Source organism: Oncorhynchus keta, chromosome 35 (genome assembly GCF_023373465.1).
Source record: "Oncorhynchus keta strain PuntledgeMale-10-30-2019 chromosome 35, Oket_V2, whole genome shotgun sequence".
Classification (NCBI taxonomy): domain Eukaryota; kingdom Metazoa; phylum Chordata; class Actinopteri; order Salmoniformes; family Salmonidae; genus Oncorhynchus; species Oncorhynchus keta.
Window position 1 is genome coordinate 61232634 of NC_068455.1, and position 22303 is coordinate 61254936.

At 40.7% G+C, this 22303-nt stretch overlaps 1 protein-coding gene across 17 annotated transcripts in view; it reads right to left on the bottom strand.

Annotated features, from left to right (window-relative positions):
- LOC118368770 (receptor-type tyrosine-protein phosphatase delta-like) overlaps positions 1-22303 on the bottom strand; it is a 597123-nt gene that overhangs the window by 350882 nt on the left and 223938 nt on the right. For all 17 annotated transcript variants that reach the window (XM_052497200.1, XM_052497201.1, XM_052497198.1 and 14 more), the window contains exons 5-6: positions 16873-16947; positions 8305-8416 (exon numbers count right to left, since the gene is read on the bottom strand). The gene's annotated coding sequence lies outside the window, so the exon portion shown is untranslated. The remainder of the gene's footprint in view (positions 1-8304; positions 8417-16872; positions 16948-22303) is intronic.

Sequence of the window (22303 nt, forward strand, 5' to 3'; positions counted from 1 at the left end):
AACAAATTAAAGCATTTTGGAACGCTGTATTAATTAAGTAGCCCAACTGATTCAAAGAAAAATTGGTCTGGAAAAAATAGAATGAAAATACTGTATATGGGTTTGTAGTTGCGGGCTGTTCCAGAAAGTTGGATCAATGAGATGGCCAGTTAACCATCAAACATTGCTTGAAATCACTTCAACAACAACCACCAATATACAAATGTAACTTTCTTAATCAAACAGACTTATATACGACTGTTTATCAAAGTTAACTGGCTAATTGAATACTCCTTCTTTCTAGAATACTACATTAGTTGAGAAGTAATCAAGATAAGCTCCTAAACATAATAAGTATTCTATACCAATCATAATTAATTTATTTGGTTTGTGTTATCGTAAATTATTCACAAAGTCCTAAAGTCACTGTTTCCTGTCCACTAAAGGTTTAGCTAGCAAAGCTCTACAGTCACTGTTTCCTGTCCACTAAAGGTTTAGCTAGCAAAGCTCTACAGTCACTGTTTCCTGTCCACTGAAGGTTTAGCTAGCAAAGCTCTACAGTCACTGTTTCCTGTCCACTGAAGGTTTAGCTAGCAAAGCTCTACAGTCACTGTTTCCTGTCCACTAAAGGTTTAGCTAGCAAAGCTCTACAGTCACTGTTTCCTGTCCACTGAAGGTTTAGCTAGCAAAGCTCTACAGTCACTGTTTCTTGTCCACTGAAAGTTTAGCTAGCAAAGCTCTACAGTCACTGTTTCCTGTCCACTGAAGGTTTAGCTAGCAAAGCTCTTACAGTCACTGTTTCCTGTCCACTGAAGGTTTAGCTAGCAAAGCTCTACAGTCACTGTTTCCTGTCCACTGAAGGTTTAGCTAGCAAAGCTCTACAGTCACTGTTTCCTGTCCACTGAAGGTTTAGCTAGCAAAGCTCTACAATCACTGTTCCTGTCTATTGAAGACTTAGCTAGCAAAGCTCTACAGTCACTGTTTCCTGTCCACTGAAGGTTTAGCTAGCAAAGCTCTACAATCACTGTTCCTGTCTATTGAAGACTTAGCTAGCAAAGTCAGAAACTCACCTTGGAACAAAACACCATCTGACACAAACCGATGTTGATCCATTGTCCAAACCATATCTGTCTTTTCCAACAGGCAGTTTTTAAAAGACATTATTAACTGCAGGGGATTATGCTATTTGCTAATTCACAGAAGCCGCTGACCTGTCATTTCATATCAGTGTGCACTGTACCAAATAAAGTCATTTTCAATTTAGATGCTTATTTTGATCTTCTTTGAACACATTATTAAAATCTGATTTATCAAATAAGACTTAGATGCTTCATTGCTTCACATAATACACAGCTTATGCCAGAAAAATATGAAGATGGGCTGTGGGATGCACATACCATTTCTTGGTGAACAACCAAATCATGGCTTCGTCAGAAGTACTGACTCAAGACAATCCCTAGCATCCAGACTATGGCCAGGAGTTTTACCTTCCAGTGACATAACCAGAAACAACTCGTACATTACACTAACGCTTAATAACATGACAAATGTTACTGCTTACACATTATTCTTGGTTTTCTATTCCTGATAAAAGTACACTGACAAAAGTTGACCTTTTCAGTAAAGGCTAAATAAAATGTGTACTGTTGCCTACCGTTACCATCTTCAAACTGAACGTTACTTAATCATTTAGGAAAATAAATACTTATTTCACAGCAGCCTGCACAGTAATACAAAATAGTACACAAAATATTACACATTAAGTTGATTATATTCAGTATATTCAGTTAAATAGAAAGGAGAAGACACCAAGGTCTGTATTTACAAAGCACATCAGAGTAGCGTGCTGATCTAGGATCAGGACCCATCTCTTATTCAATATGATTTAAAAGGAAAAACGGATTCTAGATCAGAACTGATACTCTACGACACATTGTGAATATGGACCCAATTCAGTGATGTGTATTATTTTGACCTTGAGATGCAGAATGAAAACCCACATCAAACAACACTGGGGAAAAAATCTTCCGGTAAACATATTTTCCATGTCACTGTGTCCTCCTTCAATAAACAAGGAGAACACACACACACACACACACAAATACATGTGCATATACACACATGCACAAATGAGTGCACACACACACTGACACACACACACATACACACATACACACACACACACACACACACACACACACACACACACACACACACACACACACACACACACACACACACACACACACACACACACACACACACACACTTGCAGAGACACAAACACACAGATATGCAAAAACATACACACACACACACACACACAAATACACACACACACACACATACACACAAACACACACACACAAATGCCTGACTATTTTTCAGAAAGCTACTGTCCCTATCTTTTTGTCAAAAAGGAGTCAGAGAAAAACAAAACTATTTTAAGAAGCAGGAATAATGTTAACTCAGTCAGCTATGTCATGTAATGTCATCAATAATTTAGCGCTTCCAAATCCACAGGAGGATAGGACATGGTGTTGGGAAAAAACTAACTCTGCAAGATTTGTTTTTAGGTTATGTCTTTAGACACCCATTTCATAATCATGATTCTTCTAAAGTTAAAGTTGTTGAGAATATTGTTAGTCTTAAAACTAAACTCAACTCCAGTGTATGTGTATGTGTTCATGCCAGCCTATCTGCCTGTCTGTCTATCTGCTTGTCTGCCTGCCTATATGTCTGTCTGCCTGCCTGTATGTCTATCTGCCTGCCTGCCTGCTTGTTTGCATGCCTGCCTGCCTGTCTGCTTGTCTGCTTGTCTGCCTGTCTGCCTGCCTGTCTGTCTGTCTGTCGGTCTATTACCCAAAGTGTATATCTTTGTGTGTTTGTGTTTATATGCTGGCTTTATACCTCTGTCATGACGTTGGCCTGGGGGGGTTGGCTTATGACAGTCATAAATACCTCTTCCCCCCTTTTTCTCTCTCTACCCTACTGATGTTACATTTGCAAACCCCTTGGTTAACATAGAGATTCTGGGAACATCAGAAGGTGGGGGGAAATGAACTATATTCTGGTAATCCGACCAATTGAACATATGCAGTGGTACTTAATGAATATGATGTCAATTCGGTTGTCATCTGAGACATTCTCATCAATGATAAGATGGCATAAACTCTACAGTGTAGTCTACACATCAGAGTTATCGGATTCACATGGAATTGTTGTTCAATTTAAATGTTTGAATATGAAATTATTTGTGATGAGATGAAATGTGATTTTAGCTTTTAAATGTGAGAATTGGGTTTTCATGAGTGAATTAGGCCCGACTCAGTGGCCCGCCCACGTGAAGAGACGTAGGTTGTAAACTATGAAACACACCCCTTTTCTCCCTTCCTATATAAAGCCTTGACGACAATATAACCTCCTGTTCCGAGGATGTGAGGACGACGGTCCAATGTCAGAATAGTTCAGATAATAACTACAGAACGAAGACAACATCAGCGTCAGCCTTGGTTGCGAATGGTATAATAATATATATAATGAACTTTGAACTCTTATTCACTACAGAAGTGATACCTCCTAGCCATTGAGTTAGCAACAGCAACTGCAAACGCAGGTTAGGAAGGAACAGACAGAGTATCCCGTCTACCACACAACAACATTACTACAACGTATCCAATTTACCAGCAGATACATTCTTCAAAGTGCGTTTGGGCAACAAGGCCTTCCATCTACCACCAACCAACTGAAGCGCAGCTCAGAGTAAATATTTATTGCATTTTCCTTTTCCAAATGGGCGGTAATTTAGAATGCATAAGATATTGTATTTACGATAGCACAGCTTCGCCCTTTGTTCCTTAGTCTTCCCGCTTTTTCACTCAAGCCCAGCCCCTTTTCTTTTGTGTAACAAGCTGTCATATCTGTTCCGCCCACTAGGGACGTTTTCCTTTATGACGTAATTTGTAATCAAGTTATAATTAAGTATGTGTATGTGAAATTCTGAGTGATTAGTTAGGTATTTAGTAAATAAATAATTAAACCCAATGTTGTATAGCTGATTCAACTTGTTAGCCAGGGTTCGTGAAGATAACCAAGAATTTACAATTTTTGAATTAAGGTGACGATTAATATTGACTGCTATTGTTGTAAAATATTACTAGGTCTTTAAGAGTTTATTCGGTAGATAACAGATCTATAAATATTATTTTGTGTTGCCCCGACTTTCTAGTTAATTTAATTTACATGATTAGCTCAATCAGGTAATATTAATTACGGATATTTTTTTTATAGAATAGCATGGCATATCACTTAATCCAGCATAGCCAAAGACACGACACCTCCATGTTCCCAAGCCGCTGTTTGGTGCAGAGTGGAACAGTAAAGCTAGGGGGAAGATAGCTCTCAGAAGCTTACATAAAGCCACTGGACATTGTAATAATTCATGGAGCAAAAAGCTCTCCGCCTGCAATATTTATACCTACCTGAATGTGTTCTGTAACTGTGAGCCCTGTCACTGTATCAGGCCAGCTGAGGGGAAACGTTCACTTTCTTTCAGAGGACAGGTTTCACCTAAAGGGCCTGTGGCAGTGAGATAGATATTTCCCATAATGCATCAGTCTGTATAATAATAATAATATATGTATTTTATACAGCACTTTTATATAGGGCTTTTCATGACAAACAAGAATCTCAGTCACTTTGAACAGAAAAAAATATTCAGGGATCGGCCAGTTCATGGTTGGTGGTCTTCCACAGCTTCTAGTGATGCTAATATTGATGTAGATTTAAAATGGCCCTATTGAGGTCCAGGGGCATCATACACACATTATTTTAGAGGGGGCACCAGGTACATGAGGATGGAGGGGATGGGTAATTTGGAGAATTTAGCATTTTTCAAAAACCTGAAATAGCTTTTTCTTTTATGTATATATCCCCAAGGATGCTAATCATGGGTAACTTAGTTTGAATCCTATCTTTTTTTACATTAATATTTGTTTATGCTGTTGCTCTGCAAAGAGACGTTAGGGAAATTCTAAGAAAAAGTAAGATAATATTACCTTCAAACTACTGGATAGGCCAAACATAATGTACACACACATCATCACAAACCACTGGTGATAGAGACCATGGCATATACTGTATTTGGGTGGGAACTGTGAACATGACAACAAAAAAAGAGAGCCATATTTGCTGGTCAGATTGAGAAATTGTGCTCCACTAATGCTGACATTTTCAAGCCCTCTCTCCTTGCTGATCTTTCCTCTATGACAACCACATGTCTTTGCCATTGTTACGATTTACTAGGAGTGGTGGGTGGAATCAGGCGCAGAGAGCAGGGTTCAGTAGATTGTCAAATTTATTCTCCGGCGCATCAAAACGGTCACGCCAACACACAGGACGCATACAATTTACCAGCCCAAACAACAGGACCAAGATAGTCCGGAGAATACATACACGAAAAAACCACCATACAACAGAGTAACAAAAAACAAGCCCGCACAAATCCCCAGCGGGCCTAGTGCCCTTAAATAGCCTACAAACAAACACGAACTCAAAACAGGTGTACCCAATTACCCAATAAATAGAAACAAACGGAAAGGGAAACGATGGCAGCTAATAGGCCGGCGACGACGACCGCCGAGCGCCGCCCGAACAGGAAGAGGCACCATCTTCGGCGAGATTCGTGACAGCCATCAGATCAGCCTGAGTTTCTATAGCTGCTTCCCAAATGGAACCCTATTCCCTACATAGTGCCCTACTTTCAAAAGTAGTACAGTATATAGGGAATAGATTGCTGTTTGGGACAGGACATAGACTATGTCATTCATTTGGTTAATGGAAGATTGGTAAGTCGTTGGTATGAATGAGGGAGCAGGACATGGGTATGGAGGATATAATGGATCAAATCAATCCAATTTTGTGCCGAACACAACAGGTATAGGTAGACCTTACCGTGAAATGCTTACTTACAAGCCCTTAACAAAAAAAATGTTTTTAATTGAACCTTTATTTAACTTGGCAAGTCAGTTAAGAACAAATTATTATTTGCAATGATGGCCTACCCCGGGCAAACCCTAACCCGGACAACACTGGGCCAATTGTGCCGCCCTATGGGACTCCCAATCACGGCCGGTTGTGTTACAGCCTGGAGTCTGTAGTGACGCCTCTAGCAGTGAGATGCAGTGCCTTAGACTGCTGCGCCACTCGGGAGCCCAGTTCAAGAAACAGAGTTAAGAGAACATTTACTAAATAAGCTAATGTAATAAAAATTTATAAAAATAACACAAGCAAATGACATGACAATAATGAGGCTATATACAGGGGGTACAGGTGCAGAGTCAATGTGTGGGGGTACAGGTTAGTTGAGTTAATTTGTACATGTAGGTAGGGGTAAAATGACTATACATAGATAATACACAGCGAGTAGTAGCAGAGTCAATGTAAATAGTCTGGGTGGCATTTGATTAATTGTTCAGCAGTCTTATGGCTTGGGGTAGAAGCTGTTAATTAAGGAGCCTTTTGGTCCTAGACTTGGTGCTCCGGTACCGTTTGCCATGTGGTAGCAGAGAGAACAGTCTATAACTTGGGTGACTTGAGTCTTTGACACCGCTTAGTATATACTGTAGGTCCTGGATGGCCGGAAACTTGGCCCCAATGATGTACTGGGCAATACACACTATCCTCTGTAGCGCCTTGTGGTCGGATGCCAAGCAGTTGCCATACCAGGTGGTGATGCAACCGGTCAGGATTCTCTCCATGGTGCAGCTGTAGAACTTTTTGAGGATCTAGGGACCATTGCCACACTTTTTTAGTATCATGAGGGGGGAAAGGTGTTGTCGTTCCCTCTTCATGACTGTCTTGGTATGTTTGGACTGTGATAGTTAGTTGGTGATGTGGACACCAAGGAACGTGAAACTTTCAACCCGCGCCACTACAGCCCTGTCGATGTTCATTTCCAATAGTCCACAATCACAGCTCCTTTGTTTTGCTCACATTGAGGGATAGGTTGTTGTCCTGGCATCAAACTGTGAGGTCTCTGACCTTCTCCCTATAGGCTCTCTCATCGTTGTCAGTGATCACTGTTGTGTCATCAGCAAACTTAATGTTGGTGTTGGAGTCTTGCTGGCCACGCAGTCGTGGGTGAACAGGGAGTACAGGAGGGGACTAAGCACGCACCCCTGAGGGGACCCAGTGTTGAGGATCAGTGTGACAAATGTGTTTTTGCCTACCCTTACCACCTGGGGGCAGCCCGTCAGGAGGTCCAGGATCCAGTTGCAGAGGGAGGTGTTTACTCCCAGGGTCCTTAGCTTAGTGATGAGCTTTGTAGACACTATGGTGTTGAGCTGAGCTGAGCTGTAGTCAATGAACAACATTCTCACATAGGTGTTCCATTTGTCCAGATGGGAAAGGGCAGTGTGGAGTGCGATTGAGATTGCGTCATCTGTGGATCTGTTGGGGCGGTATGCGAATTGGATTGGGTCTAGCGTTTCCGGCATGATGGTGTTGATGTGAGCCATGACCAGCCAGCCGTTCAAAGCACTTCATGGCTACCGACCTGAGTTCTACGGTACAGGTTACCTTTGCTTTCTTTGGAACAGGGACTATGGTGGACTGTTTGAAACATGTAGGTATTACAGACTCGGTTAGGGAGAGGTTGAAAATGTCAGTGAGGATACTTGCCAGTTGGTCCGGGCATGCTTTGAGTACACATCCTGGTAATCCGTCTGGCCCTGCAGCTTGTTAACATGTTAACTTGTTTGAAGGTCTTGATCACATCAGCTATGCCCATCTAAGCTTTCAGATGGGCATACTGTATCAAGTATGGGTAAGGCAAAATCAAATAAAATGTTACGTGTCACATGCACCAAATACAACAGGTGTAGTAGACCTTACCGTGAAATTCTTACTGACGAGCATTACACCACAGTGCTGTATACGCTGAAATGGTACCTTTCAAAATCCAAGTTTTTACCCAAAGGACTTCCGTGGAAAATGTGTTAAATCACTGTCTGATATAATAAGTATATGTATTGTATCGAGGAATCATTTGGTCGTGTTCAGAGCTTGGTGAGCGGTTTTCCAAAATGGTTATATTTTTTAACAAAGCAGAGTTTAAGTCATTTCCTACTTCCTACTTATAGGGCTATAAATACTGTTGAGATTCCTTTCGAAACATTTGTCGGCGTTGATTTCTTCTCATACTGTCCCAAATGATTTTGTTTATGGTGCTTTCCCACTGAGGAAGTTGCTCTTTCATGAAGCACTGCAGGAGGGCAGAAGATTTGATTGTGCCAGAGATATAGTGAATGTGGGCCCTGAACTCACCCAGAACTGAGGCTCCTCTGTTCCACTCATGCAGATGCCAACATTCTGCCTGATGCCCAAGCTTCGCTCTCACCAACAACACCTGTCTGACCAATACCCCCAATGCCCCCACCTAGGAGAGGAGATGGAGAGAGAAAGGGAGAGAGAGAGCATGTAATAAACTGTGCAGTGCATAATCTGATCATTCACTGATTAAACAACTAAAGTGAAAACCAGTAAACACTGCAGCCCTCCAGGACTAAAATTGTGCAACTCCACTCTAAACAAACTATAGTTGAATTGACCAGGGAGGACAGAAAAACCTACTTAACATTACAGAGCAATGGATAGGTCTAAGATGTTGAATTCACATGGATATTAATACAATATTGATAAAGCATGATTGAGCTATTCACTGCATTTGATTATGACTCTCATGAGATTTAATTAAAACACATCCAAATTTGAAATGTTTTGGACTGTGACGGTGTGCCTGTGAGCTATCACGTTGGACATTTCCCTCCATTTCTCCCCTCACCAACGTTGTTTGCAAAAAACATAGTTGATTAGTCTTGCTAACCTAATTAAGCTATGCTATCGCTAGTCCCTTCACGAAATGGTGGATTGTATCATGTCAAAGAACAAACACCACAGTCTAGCTATCAGATCAGTCTTTAAGAAATGATTAAGGTTGTTGCTTTAGCCACGGGTTTCCTCTTGTATTTGGTTTCTCAGGTTAAAGGGGGGTTTTCATTGTTTATTTTAACGTTTAAGCACTAATGTGTGTCTTTGTTTTCTTTAATTAACTTGTAAAGTATTTGGCATTCAGGTGTGAATTGTGCAACAGTATTGCATATGAAGGGTTATTTCACATACACCTGGTCTACTGTAAATAAATACAACTGGTCTACTGTAAATAAATACAACTGGTCTACTGTAAATAAATACACCTGGTCTACTGTAAATAAATACACCTGGTCTACTGTAAATAAATACAACTGGTCTACTGTAAATAAATACACCTGGTCTACTGTAAATAAATACAACTGGTCTACTGTAAATAAATACAACTGGTCTACTGTAAATAAATACACCTGGTCTACTGTAAATAAATACACCTGGTCTACTGAAATTAAATACACCTGGTCTACTGTAAATAAATACACCTGGTCTACTGTAAATAAATACACCTGGTCTACTGTAAATAAATACACCTGGTCTACTGTAAATAAATACACCTGGTCTACTGAAATGAAATAACCTGATCTACTGTAAATACATACACCTGATCTACTGTAAATAAATACACCTGGTCCACTGTAAATACATACACCTGGTCTACTGTAAATAAATACACCTGGTCCACTGTAAATACATACACCTGGTCTACTGTAAATAAATACACCTGGTCCACTGTAAATACATACACCTGGTCTACTGTAAATAAATACACCTGGTCTACTGTAAATACATACACCTGGTCTACTGTAAATAAATACACCTGGTCCACTGTAAATACATACACCTGGTCTACTGAAATTAAATAACCTGATCTACTGTAAATACATACACCTGGTCTACTGTAAATACATACACCTGGTCTACTGAAATGAAATAACCTGATCTACTGTAAATACATACACCTGGTCTACTGTAAATAATTTCACCTGGTCTACTGTAAATACATACACCTGGTCTACTGTAAATAAATACACCTGGTCTACTGAAAATACATACACCTGGTCTACTGTAAATAAATACACCTGGTCTACTGAAATTAAATAACCTGATCTACTGTAAATACATACACCTGGTCTACTGTAAATAGATACACCTGACCTGATGTCTCTATCTCAACAGGCTGCTATAGTAAGTGTATTTCCAAACCTCTCTTAAAAGAAAGCGATTGGAGTATAGTTTCAGGATTGTATTAACACATCCAAAGCCCAATCATTTTAATTATGTTTTTATTGCTAGGTATTACTGCGCTGTTGGAGCTATAGACTATCACCGATAGACTTTGATTTGAAATCTTGCTTGGCATCACAATGCTTTCCTTCATGTGTTTAAATCCAAGATCAAATCTGACATGTTTCAGACTTTAATATATGCATATTTTCATATATCTTCACTTTTCTAAGCAGGTAATGGTTGTGTAATATCACAGCATCAGTGTTAGAGTAGGGTATGTCTCAGGGAGACAGGGGAGCAGAGGGAAGCAGAATCTGCCAGTTTGGGCAGGAGGCCTGTTCTGGCAGGGCTCCCTATCGCCGGGGGCGGGGGCAAAGAGTGATGGTGCTCACTGTCGTGTCGGTCACATGACCCCTGGGGTAAGAGTCCCCTCGAGCTGCGTAAGAAATAATCTCATTCGGGCGGGATGGCAAGCTCCCTCCAAACATTCACACACGTGTGCAAAGATATGTGCAAGCACACACATACTCACACAGTCGCTCACATTCTCTCACACACACATACACAAACACACACACACACGCACCCACACACACACACACACACACACACACACACACACACACACACACACACACACACACACACACACACACACACACACACACACACACACACACACACACACACACACACACACACACACACACACACACACACTGAGGAGAATACATTTGGGCTTTATGCAATGAAAATATGGTTAAACAGATACCTGACATAATGCCTTTAACACCAGCACAACATTGTGTCATTTTCTTATGACAACTGACAAGGTGTGAACGATTCAAAATGTCTACTAAAAATGTTAACCTTGTTACAAAACCATAAGTCAGTTATCATAACCTTTGTTTTGTAAAGATGCATTTTGCTGTGACTCTCAGCTGTCTGCTAACATGAACTCAAACTATAGTTCACTAGCAGAAGTTGGTAGTCATAAAATGTGTGGATTTGTGCCACTTCAACTTAAGTGATACCAAAATACTCTGAGGAACCAGACAGCTATGTTACAAAGTTAGAAGTCTTAAAAGCTCAAATGGAATGTTCTGGCAGGTAATTATATTGTAAATGTGTTAATGGCTGTCTTTAAAAGTACTCAGCCACTCATGCATAAGAGGCCTATTCTACAGTACCAGTACATGACACCGTAGTTTTGCCACTGTCAACTACTTAGCAATGAAGTCCATGGCCCCTTTGTGTTTTCCTAACCCATGTCTTTACTTTACGGCAGCAGCATTTGTAAATGTCACCTTTCGTTTGGATCACCTAGCAACCTGTGCCGAGAGAGAGTAGCTTTTAAACCACATCACACTGAAGACACTGAAACACCCATCTGTGGAGTGAAATGTGCTGTAATGTGTCTAACGCCCCATAGCTCTTAGTCCATCTACTTAACACCAGGTGAAGCAGAATCTATTATAGACTGCAAGAGAACCGCATAAGAACCGTTAAGAAATACAAGTGCAGCAAGAGTTAGCTAGAAAATAGGATACCTAGTCAGTTGCACAACGGAATGCATTCAACTGAAATGTGTCTTCCACATTTAACCCAACCCCTCTGAATCAGAGAGGTGCGGGGGTTCCCTTCATCAACATTATTGGTTCCGTGGAGCAGTTGTTGGGGGTTAAATGCCTTGCTCAAGGGCACACCGGCAGATATTTCCCCCCTTGCCTTGTAACGGCTGTTGTTGGAAGAAGGTGAGGACCAAAGTGCAGCGTGGTGCATGTTCGTCATTTTAATGGTAAAGCTGAACACTATACAACAAGCAACAAAAGCACAACCGAAACAGCTCTGTCAGGTGCAAAACACACTAAACAGAAATTAACTACCCACACCACACAGGTGGGAAAAGGCTACCTAAGTATGGTTCTCAATCAGAGACAACGATAGACAGCTGCCTCTGACTGAGAACCACACCCAGCCAAACACACAAAACAGAAAACAGAAAACCCACAACATAGAATGCCCACCCCAACTCACGCCCTGACCAAACCAAAATAGAGACACAAAAGGATCTCTAAGGTCAGTGCATGACATGCCTGCTCAAGGATTCGAACCAGAAGCCTTTTTGTTACTGGCCAAATGCTCATAACCGCTAGACAACCTGCTATCTCCCCTGAGTGTTATGGAAAAAAATAAAAAAGAGTACGAAATAGTACGCTTCGAAAACATCCCAGCAGCATTTTATGAGTTCATTGGAGATTCTATAGACACAGAGAGAACCTTTGCACTGGCATATGGCATTCTCCCCTGACTGGGGAACGGGGACCGGGAGACAAACAGGTGCACCAATTACAACTGTACCCACAATCCTCTTTGGGGAGCATAGTACTGCCTATTGATCTTAGACATCCCCGTCGTGGTCATGTGTTCATGTTGACTTGAGTCATTTTATTAGAAAGACAACATTCAACTTCTTGGAAAAAGAAGTTACCAGGCTGTTGGAGAATTAGTTACTACAAATGCTACATTATAAGGGCTCAGACACACCAATAGCGTTTGCCTGCCGATGGGCGAGAGTACTTAGCACCTCTGAACAGAGTGCCGGCTGTAATTCGCAAACCGAGTGTGTGCCAAAGTTCCTGAGCATGTCTTTAAGTAAGTCATTGCCTACATTACCATAAATTAGTCAACCACGCTCCTTTTCTCATCTTGACAGTACCTCCAGTATGTTGTTGTTTTTCCTTTAACACTACTACCTCAATGAAATATCATTATTGAATAATTATCCCACTCTGGAGGTTTTCCAACACACCTTCAGTCACTGTATGTGCAAATACACGCCAACACAAGCTAACTTTATTTTGTTAAAGAGCGGTATTTCTTTTGAGTACGTGCCTCTGAAGAGAAAATAAACTCCCAAAACAAGGATAGCTTATCCATGTAACCGCTAAACAATTCCATAAATGTGGACATTATTAACAACACGCTAATAAGATATGATGTAAAAAATACAAATAAAATGTATACAATATATTGTATACTTTTGGCAAATGGCCATGGATAGGATTGTGTTTTGATGAAAGCATATTGTACATGGGATGTTGGAATTTGGATCATGGTGTGTTTTGAATGGCCTATTTACACAGAAGTACTTGAGTAGTAGAGTTGTTTGCTCCCCGATGACCTAAAGTGAATACAAAGTATGAGTGTATTCATAAACATGTACTATGGTAATAGATCATATACTGCTCAAAGAAGTGTTAATGAAGCTGTTAACCATGTGGAGAAAATGCATGAGAAAGCTTACAGTACAGTATGTGCTTACTTATAACATGGCATTTGCTTTATGACCCTCCGCCATAGGTATGCTAATGGTGTCTGTTCTTGCAGCGACATGGTCATTTGTGCTCATCTCTTCCGTGTTTTATTTTGTTTAAAGTGTTTTAAAGTTGCAAACTACCTCAACCAACCAACTTTTTAGAGGTATTAAATCGGATATAAATAATAATGAGGCAAATAGCAGTACATTGGCTGTAACTTTGTATATTTTCTTTTTGGGAAACGCACCAAACAAGCTGTCGATCTGAACCTCAATGGATACAGTGAGCCACAACCGTGGATATCATATGCAAGAGATGTCCTGTTTAATCTCCGACCCTTTGCCTCAAGTCTACACTGCAATGGAATACCACAACTAATACAATCAACATGTTCTCAAGTAAAGGCATCTAAGGAAACGGGGCAGTAGAGGAGGAATTCGGAATCGGATTAAAAAACAGAACACCTCTTCCATCTATTGCGGACGGCAATGTACAAAGCATAAGGAATAAGACTGATGAGCTATGGACTTGTACCCAATATCTCTCAGAGTATCGACAATCCTGCTTGATCTGTCTATCTGAGACCTGGCTTACGGAACAGGATCCCGACTCTGTTGTGGAGCTGCATGGCTACACCATTGTTAGAATGGACCAAAACATCAACTCTGGAAAGAGAAAGGGTGGTGGATTTTGTGCTTTCATCAACGAGAAATATTGCAAACCTGCCAATATTACAACTAAGCACCAGATCTGTACAAAAGACATTAAACTTCTTGCTCTTAACCTACTTGCCACGGGAAATTAATCAGGTCCAACTATTTATTGTTTACATTTATTGCCCCCTCCACTGACACCCAAACAGCTGCTGTCTTGATTCATGACCTTGTATCCCAGGCTGAAACAGAGTCATCTGCAGCAGTAAAGCTAATTACGGAAGAGACTTCAACATGTGCAATCTATCTGAACATTTACCATCATATCAGCATGTCCTACCCAAAATTAAACCTGTCTGGACCTCTGTTATGGTAACATTTTCCAAAGTACTGCCCAATCTTGGGGTTTCGGATCATAACATGGTTCAAGCTCATCCCAGTATACAAAACGCGTCTGCAGCGAGAGAAGGTTAAAAAGGTGGAGATTAAAAATCGGACTCCTGAAGCTACTGAAGCCCTCAAGGACTGTTTTGAGTCCACTGACTGGGCTGCCCTGACAGACAGCACCCATGACCTGGAAGAGGCAGCAGATACCGTCTCTGAGTACATCCGTTTATGTGAGGATCTCGTTATTCCCAAAAAGAAACTCCATATCTTCCCCAATAATAAACCGTGGGTAACCTGGGAATTAAAAGAGCTCCTCAACCAGAAAAAAAAGAGTGTTTAAATCAAGTGGCAGTAAAGGAAAAATATGAAATACTCAAACCAATTTGCCTACTGTGCCTCCATGGGTGTTGATGACGTGACACTGGTCATGCTGAACAATATCTACGAACATTTTAAAAAGGCAAATAGCCTAGTGAAAATGTTATTAATTGACTCTGGTAGCGCGTTTAACACATTCCAACCCCACCTACTGGTGGGTAAGCTGGTGAATGTGCATGTCAACTCTCTACTGATCTAGTGGATTAATAGTTTCCTCATGAACTGTGCTCAACAAGTGAAGTTTAACACTGCCATCTCTACATCTAGAACGGTGAATACGGGAGCCCCTCAAGGTTGTGTACTTACACCGATACTGTACGCAAACAAAAGAAATTAAGCAAACTGCATATCTTACAAATGTTCTATATATCTCTCCTGCAGAGTGTGCTGCACTTTGGTCTGATATGCATGTTCAGAAACATGTGAGTGCAAGACCAAGTCAAGGTTCAGCGCTTGATTAAGACGGCAGGAAGGATAATTGGTATAGATCAAGAATCAGCATCCAACCTGTACACAAAACTCATCTCATCTCTAAAACTTGAAAGCATTTTACAGGACAGTACACATCACTCAAAATTCAGTCACAGCAGCAGCCAGACAAGGGGAAAGAGACTTCTTCAAAATAAAATTAAAACAGATAGATATTGGGGAGCCATTAGGCTGTATAATAGATTGTCTGTTGGTCCCTCAAGTATACGGCATATTGCACTTTCATTTTGAATGTGTAGCTATAGCACTTTGAATTAATTATTTTGGGTCGTTTCTGTGTTTTTAAGCACATGACAAAATGTATTTCCTCATGGTGGGATAATAATGTTGATCTGAATTATTGCCTCTGATTGGCTTGAAGGGCCGTCTAGAGCATGCATTATTTTCCCTTTATACAATGGGTGGTTCTAATCCTGGATGCTGATCGGTTAAAGCTGCATTCCAACTGGTGTCTATTCCACAAGTTACCACCGGCTATGGAGTTCAAATGCCTATTCACTGTTCCATTTCTCTGCACAATCCACTGTCTCATCAGCCCAACCAGGCAATTTCAAAAATGTATCTCCACTGTAAAAAAGCATCGAGACATTATCTCCCCTTTCTTTTAAGCTAGCATTTGGTTTCAGCAGCAGATATTTGTATAAACCTTGCTATCTGTCTCTCTGACCTTTGCAACGTAGTTTCAGTATTGAAATGTGATCTTCACTGTCCCATTGAGGATTAACTTGTCAGGACGAGACAGAAATATATTCTCAGCCAATCGAAATCATGAATCACCATAATTTGTATGGATATATACAAAGGGATTTCAATAGAAAACAGGTCAAACGAAACAAAATGCATCTGGTATGCTCTGTGGAGACTCTATTGAGACTCTATGGAGACTCTATGGAGACTCTATGGAGACTCTATTGAGACTCTATGGAGACTCTATTGAGACTCTATGGAGACTCTATTGAGACTCTATGGAGACTCTATTGAGACTCTATTGAGACTCTATGGAGACTCTATTGAGACTCTATGGAGACTCTATTGAGACTCTATGGAGACTCTATGGAGACTCTATTGAGACTCTATGGAGACTCTATTGAGACTCTATGGAGACTCTATTGAGACTCTATGGAGACTCTATGGAGAGGAACAGCAATAGCCATGCTTTCCCTGGGGGGGTGCTGCTAGCATGCTTTATCTGTGGTGTTTAGCTAAACTGGTTTGTATGATATACCGTATACAGTACAGCTGTTTAAAAGGCAGCTGTTTTTGAAGTCAATTGGTTGATTCATCTCAGTGATGTGACAATAATCTATAAGACAACCTATAGCTCCTTTATTTCCCCATTTCATTTAGTGACGGGTGTTGACATGGCATCGGCGGAGGGTTGACATTTCAACAAAAGTGCTTAAAGTTTGAACGGGATGAAGAGATGTATCACCGATCTGCATTGTTCTTACCTGTTTGGAACAGTTGATAGCAATGCCGCCTCGGACCGGAAGGAATGAAAGAATCAGAACTCCTCTGGAATTTCCCTGGAAAAGAAGATGAGAGGATGGAATTAGGTGATACCACCAAACGACTGTTAATGTTTTTATTACCCATTTAGAGCCAACCATGTGATGGCAATACATGTGTCAATACGATCATGCATATCATCTGTGACTTCTGCATGGGGAGGATGTCAATGTGACACAAATGGGACCATATCCCCTATGGGCCCTGGTCAAAGGTAGTGCACTTTGTAGGGAACAAGGTGACATTTGAGACGCAACCAAATAATATTGACCAAATATCACAGAACACTGGAGTTCATTGCTTCACTGATTATACAGAATACCAAGAAAGGAAACAATAGTGTTACAAACAAAGCACCTATGGAAGTTCAGAGAAGCCAGTGGTCGGGCTCAGTGGTTTTCAGTTCATAAAGGTGTCCACCCAAAATACACCTACACATATTTATGAAGTGACAGTTTCCTCATTATACAATCACTGACATTTACATTGTTTTCAGACATTGTTTGTTTGTTTGTAAACAGACAATGCCCCCACCCATCCACCTCTACCTATATCTTTATTTATCTCTCCCCCTCTCTCTCACTCACACGCACACACACACACACACACACACACACACACAGTCTCTCCATTCTCAGTCTCATCCTCTCTCTTTTTCTCTTTCCCTCTCTCACCCTCCCTCTCTCTGTCTGTGAGCAGCCTTAATTGATTTGTCTTCAGCTGCATATCGGTCGACAGCTGGGAGATAATGGGGACGTAAAGGAACACAGACGAGCCTCGAAGGACCAGAGAGAGAGAGCTCCTTCTCACCAACGACACACATTCACACACACAGAATCGCACAATCTCTCACACGTACAAAACACAAGTTCACACACACATACATCCAACCCTCTCCAAACTCAAAAGGCCGGGGATAATTCAAAGTCTCAGCTCGTACTGTGTCCTTTCGTATTCTACCCACAACCGAGCCTTTGGTTTATTCTTCCACCTCATCACTTAAATATGCAAAATCATCTGTTTACTCTTCGACAGATCAAAGTTTGTCCCACCCTTCATTTTTCCCTCTCAAGAGTTCTAAAAATGATTTCTTTCATTATGCAAGCCAACAAAGAGTGGTGGCGTTCTGCTTCTTACACCCGGCATTGGAGCTTGCTGATTAATTAGCTTGTATAATTAGCTTAATGATTTAGAGAAACACAGCTCCAGCCACCCAAGAAGCTATGCTAATGGACTCCTGTCTACTGGAATTAAAATGCCCATAATGTCAGTACCCAAATCGTCGAGATAAGAACTATGAGTTAGTAGGTAGGTGTTCAGAGAATGTACTATTATTTAAATAAATGTAAAGTCGGTAGATCAGCTATAATATTGCACATAGATTGTAGCTTCCATCAATATAATTGTCTGCATCATTTCCAAAACCTCATATTTTTTTGTAAATATAATATATATATATAAAATCTCTTTCAAACATATTTTCTTTTGTTATTTTCCTCTAACCCTACCACCCCTCCTCTAATTGGAGTAAACTAATGGACAACAACACTTAGGCTTTTACTTCCAGCTTATACATACTATATATGTTAAGATAATGTTTGTAATGTGTTGCAGCATCATGTTTGCTGATACTGTAGCAAGGTGATAGCAGATAGGTGCAGTAGTGAACATTTCAGTTTTTGCCTTGTGAACATAAACCATCACCAACTCAAGTGTCCATATAATGACAGTCGGGTGTTCATATTAGGACAGTGCAGTATCCATGGTATGACAGTACAGTGTCCATAGTATGACAGTACGGTGTCCATATTGGGACAGTATTTTTTTATTTAAATTTTACCTTTATTTTACTAGGCAAGTCAGTTAAGAACACATTCTTATTTTCAATGACGGCCTAGGAACAGTGGGTTAACTGCCTGTTCAGGGGCAGAACAACAGATTTGTACTTTGTCAGCTCGTGGATTCAAACTTGCAACCTTTCGGTTACTAGTCCAACGCTCTAACCAATAGGCTACCCTGCCGCCCCAGTATGGTGTCCATAGTATGACAGTATGGTGTCTATATTAGGTCAGCCTCAGAGTCACACAGAGTTTGTATCCCATACACTAGAGCAGTGGTTCTCAATCTCGGTCCTGGGGACCCAAAGGGGTTGCACAGTTTTGCTTTTGTCCTAGCCCTACACACCTGATTCAAATCAACAACTCCTCATCAGGCTTTGATGATTTGAATCAGGTGTGTAGTGCTAGGGCAAACCACTGCACTAGAGTTACAAGTCATGTGACTGAATAAGGAAGTATGTTTTGGAGCTGGTGAAAATGGTGGGTTTTCGCAAACACATCAGGATCAATACAGAGCAGCAGGGGTGTATTCATTAGTGCACAATGTAACAAACTGTAGCAAAGCACTTTGCAATGCAAAACGTTTTGCCTACGAAATTAGAATTTTTGGTCCATTTGGTTCCTCGTGAATCCACCCCAGGTGAACAAAGTTGGATAACCTCTTACCTCTTAACCTGTCTGTGTAATATTTTTAATTTACTGATAACAGTGGCTAAGTAGGAACATTGCTAGGCCTACTGTATCTATATATACCCCTGATGCAAAATGTACAGAATATATACAGGAACCTGCCAAAATAAAGAAAACACCTGAGTAAATAAGGGATATAAAGTATAATGAAAGCAGGTGCTTCGACACAAGTGTGGTTCCTGAGTTAATTAATCAATTAACATCCCATCATGCTTAGGGTCGTGTGTAGAAATGCCCAGTTGCCCATTATTTTGGATACCATGACTAGAAGAAGAGATTTCAATGACTTTGAAAGAGGGGTCTTCATTAAAGGAGCATACGGTGGTTTAAGGTGTTTGTTGTGTGTCTAAGTCACGCGATCTCAACCCAATTCAACACTTATTGGAGATTCTAGAGAAGCTCCTGAGGCAGCGTTTTCCACCACCATCAACAAAACAACAAATTATGGAATTCTCATGGAAGAATGGAGTTGCATCCGTCCAATAGAGTCCCAGACACTTGTAGAATCTATGACAAGGCACACTGAATCTGTTCTGGCGGCTCATGGTGGCCCAACGCCCTATTAAGACACTTTGTTAGTGTTTCCTCTATCTTGGCAGTTACCTCTATCTGTATATAGACAGAAATCCATGTACATTCATCTTAAAATACAAACCGCTTGACAGCAGACATCAATGGCATTCCACACACCCTTCTCCCTAAGACACACACGCACACACATACAGACACACACACGCAGACACTAGGTATGCGGCAGGCCACACCGAGATTATGTCTACTCCTCTCTTACCGACGAAGCATCAGCATTCCCAACCACACCTGAAACATAAATCCTACATTTATGACCTTCCCATAACTGTAAGTAACGCTCAAGCACCAGGATCAGCTCATTAAAGCCACTGGGAGTGGAGAGGGAACGTTGCTCAAGTGCTCATGTGCTAGTACCCCTAAAAGGCAGGTCAAACGAGCGGGGTTGAAAAAACAAAAGGAAAAAAAAGGTTTTCTACCGCTTGTAAAAACCACTGGCAGGGGACAGAAATGTATTGAACACTTATACCGGACCTGGGCACAACATTTGAGTATTTTGTAGTTTATTTGAAAACACCAACTTTTCAAATACTCGAGGTAGTCGAATATAGATTATTTAGATTTTAAATTAAAAGGCAACCATTTTCTTTGATATTCAAATACAGGTCTCAGGTCTCAGTCTTTTGAATACCTCTTAGAAAACCAGGTATTTGAATAGATACAAGTTATTTGGAAACAGAAATTAATCTACTCCCTGACGAAGGCCATGCAGCCGAAACGAGTCAGAGTTTTTAAACTTTGTTTCCATTGAACATGACATGTAGATAAAGTCCTTTTAATGAATTATATAACGAGTTCCTTGGTCCTCCTTTTTTTTTGATGACCAATTTACCCCTTTTACCAAAGAGCACCTTCTGTCTACCAACATCTACAACTGTGTTCCTTAGCAGCGCTTCCCTTCCTACTTTTTCTAAAAATACATCTTTATTTGATGGCTGCCAAATATTTGATGAAGATCCAAAAACTACAACAAATAGTTGAATAAGTCTAAATATATGATCATAAGCACATGGTTTGGAGGGCTCTTAGATATGAATCTTAATATAGCCTATAGCCTACAATGAAATGCATGAGGGACATGGAATCACCTCAACATTAGAGTAGACCACTTTTGCCACTTCAAAATGACTAACAAACATATTTTTATAGTGAGTGAGACATAAGGTAATACATTGACATCAAGTTCTTCTACATGTGTAGTAACTTACTGATTATTACAATAGCAACATTGTTGTTACATAGAACTTTGGAAATTGCTTAATAATTGCATAATAATGGAGTTATTACATAAGTGGAATAAGGAAGTCACTATTCCTCTTGTGGACAGTAGTTACAAAACCTCTCAGCTCATTGCAATGCAATTAAAATGCAATTACCAACGTATTATGTAACAAAATGCCAATAAAATGTTGTTCCAAATGTAATTACAGTTGTATTACAGAGGCACAAGAACAGTTTAATTTGAATTGTTACTGAGAACGCTAGCATTATCAAAAATGTGGCTTTTAAGTGTTGAAAAGAAACAAAATATGCCAAAACTGCCTTCTTAAATCAACTGCAGCCAAGGTAGGTTGAAAACCATTTTTGCTTGTATTCTGAGTAAACTGTCCGTTTAAAGATGTGTGTTTGAAACAAGAACACTTACCATCAGATGGACAAAGAGGTCAGTTTGCAAATGGCTTTGAATTACTCTGCAGTATTTTCAGGTATCATAAAACCTTTTGTATTGATTTTTTTTACTTTGTGGTATCCAATTGGTAGTTAGTCTTGTCTCATCGCTGCAACTCCCGTACGGACTCGGGAGAGGTGAAGGTCGAGAGCCGTGCGTCCTCTGAAACCCGACCCAACCAAGCCGCACTGCTTCTTGATACAATCCCCGCTTATCCCGGAAGCCAGCCACGCCAATGTGTCAGAGGAAACACCGTACACCTGGCGACCGTGTCAGCGTGCATTGCGCCCGGGCCGCCACAGGAGTCTCTAGAGCGTGATGGGACAAGGACATCCCTGCCGCCCAAACTCTCCCCTAACCCGGACGACACTGGGCCAATTGTGCGCCGCCCCATGGGTCTCCTGGTCACGGCAAGCTGCGACAGAGCCTGGACTAAAACCAGGATCTCTAGTGGCACAGCTAGCAACTGTGATGCATGTTGACAGGGTCATTCAGTAGTTGAGCATCACAACTCATTTACACTTATCTGTACAATTTATCATTGGTTGTAAATGTGGTCATTTTCTAGGCCGTCCCCCGCTGACTAGG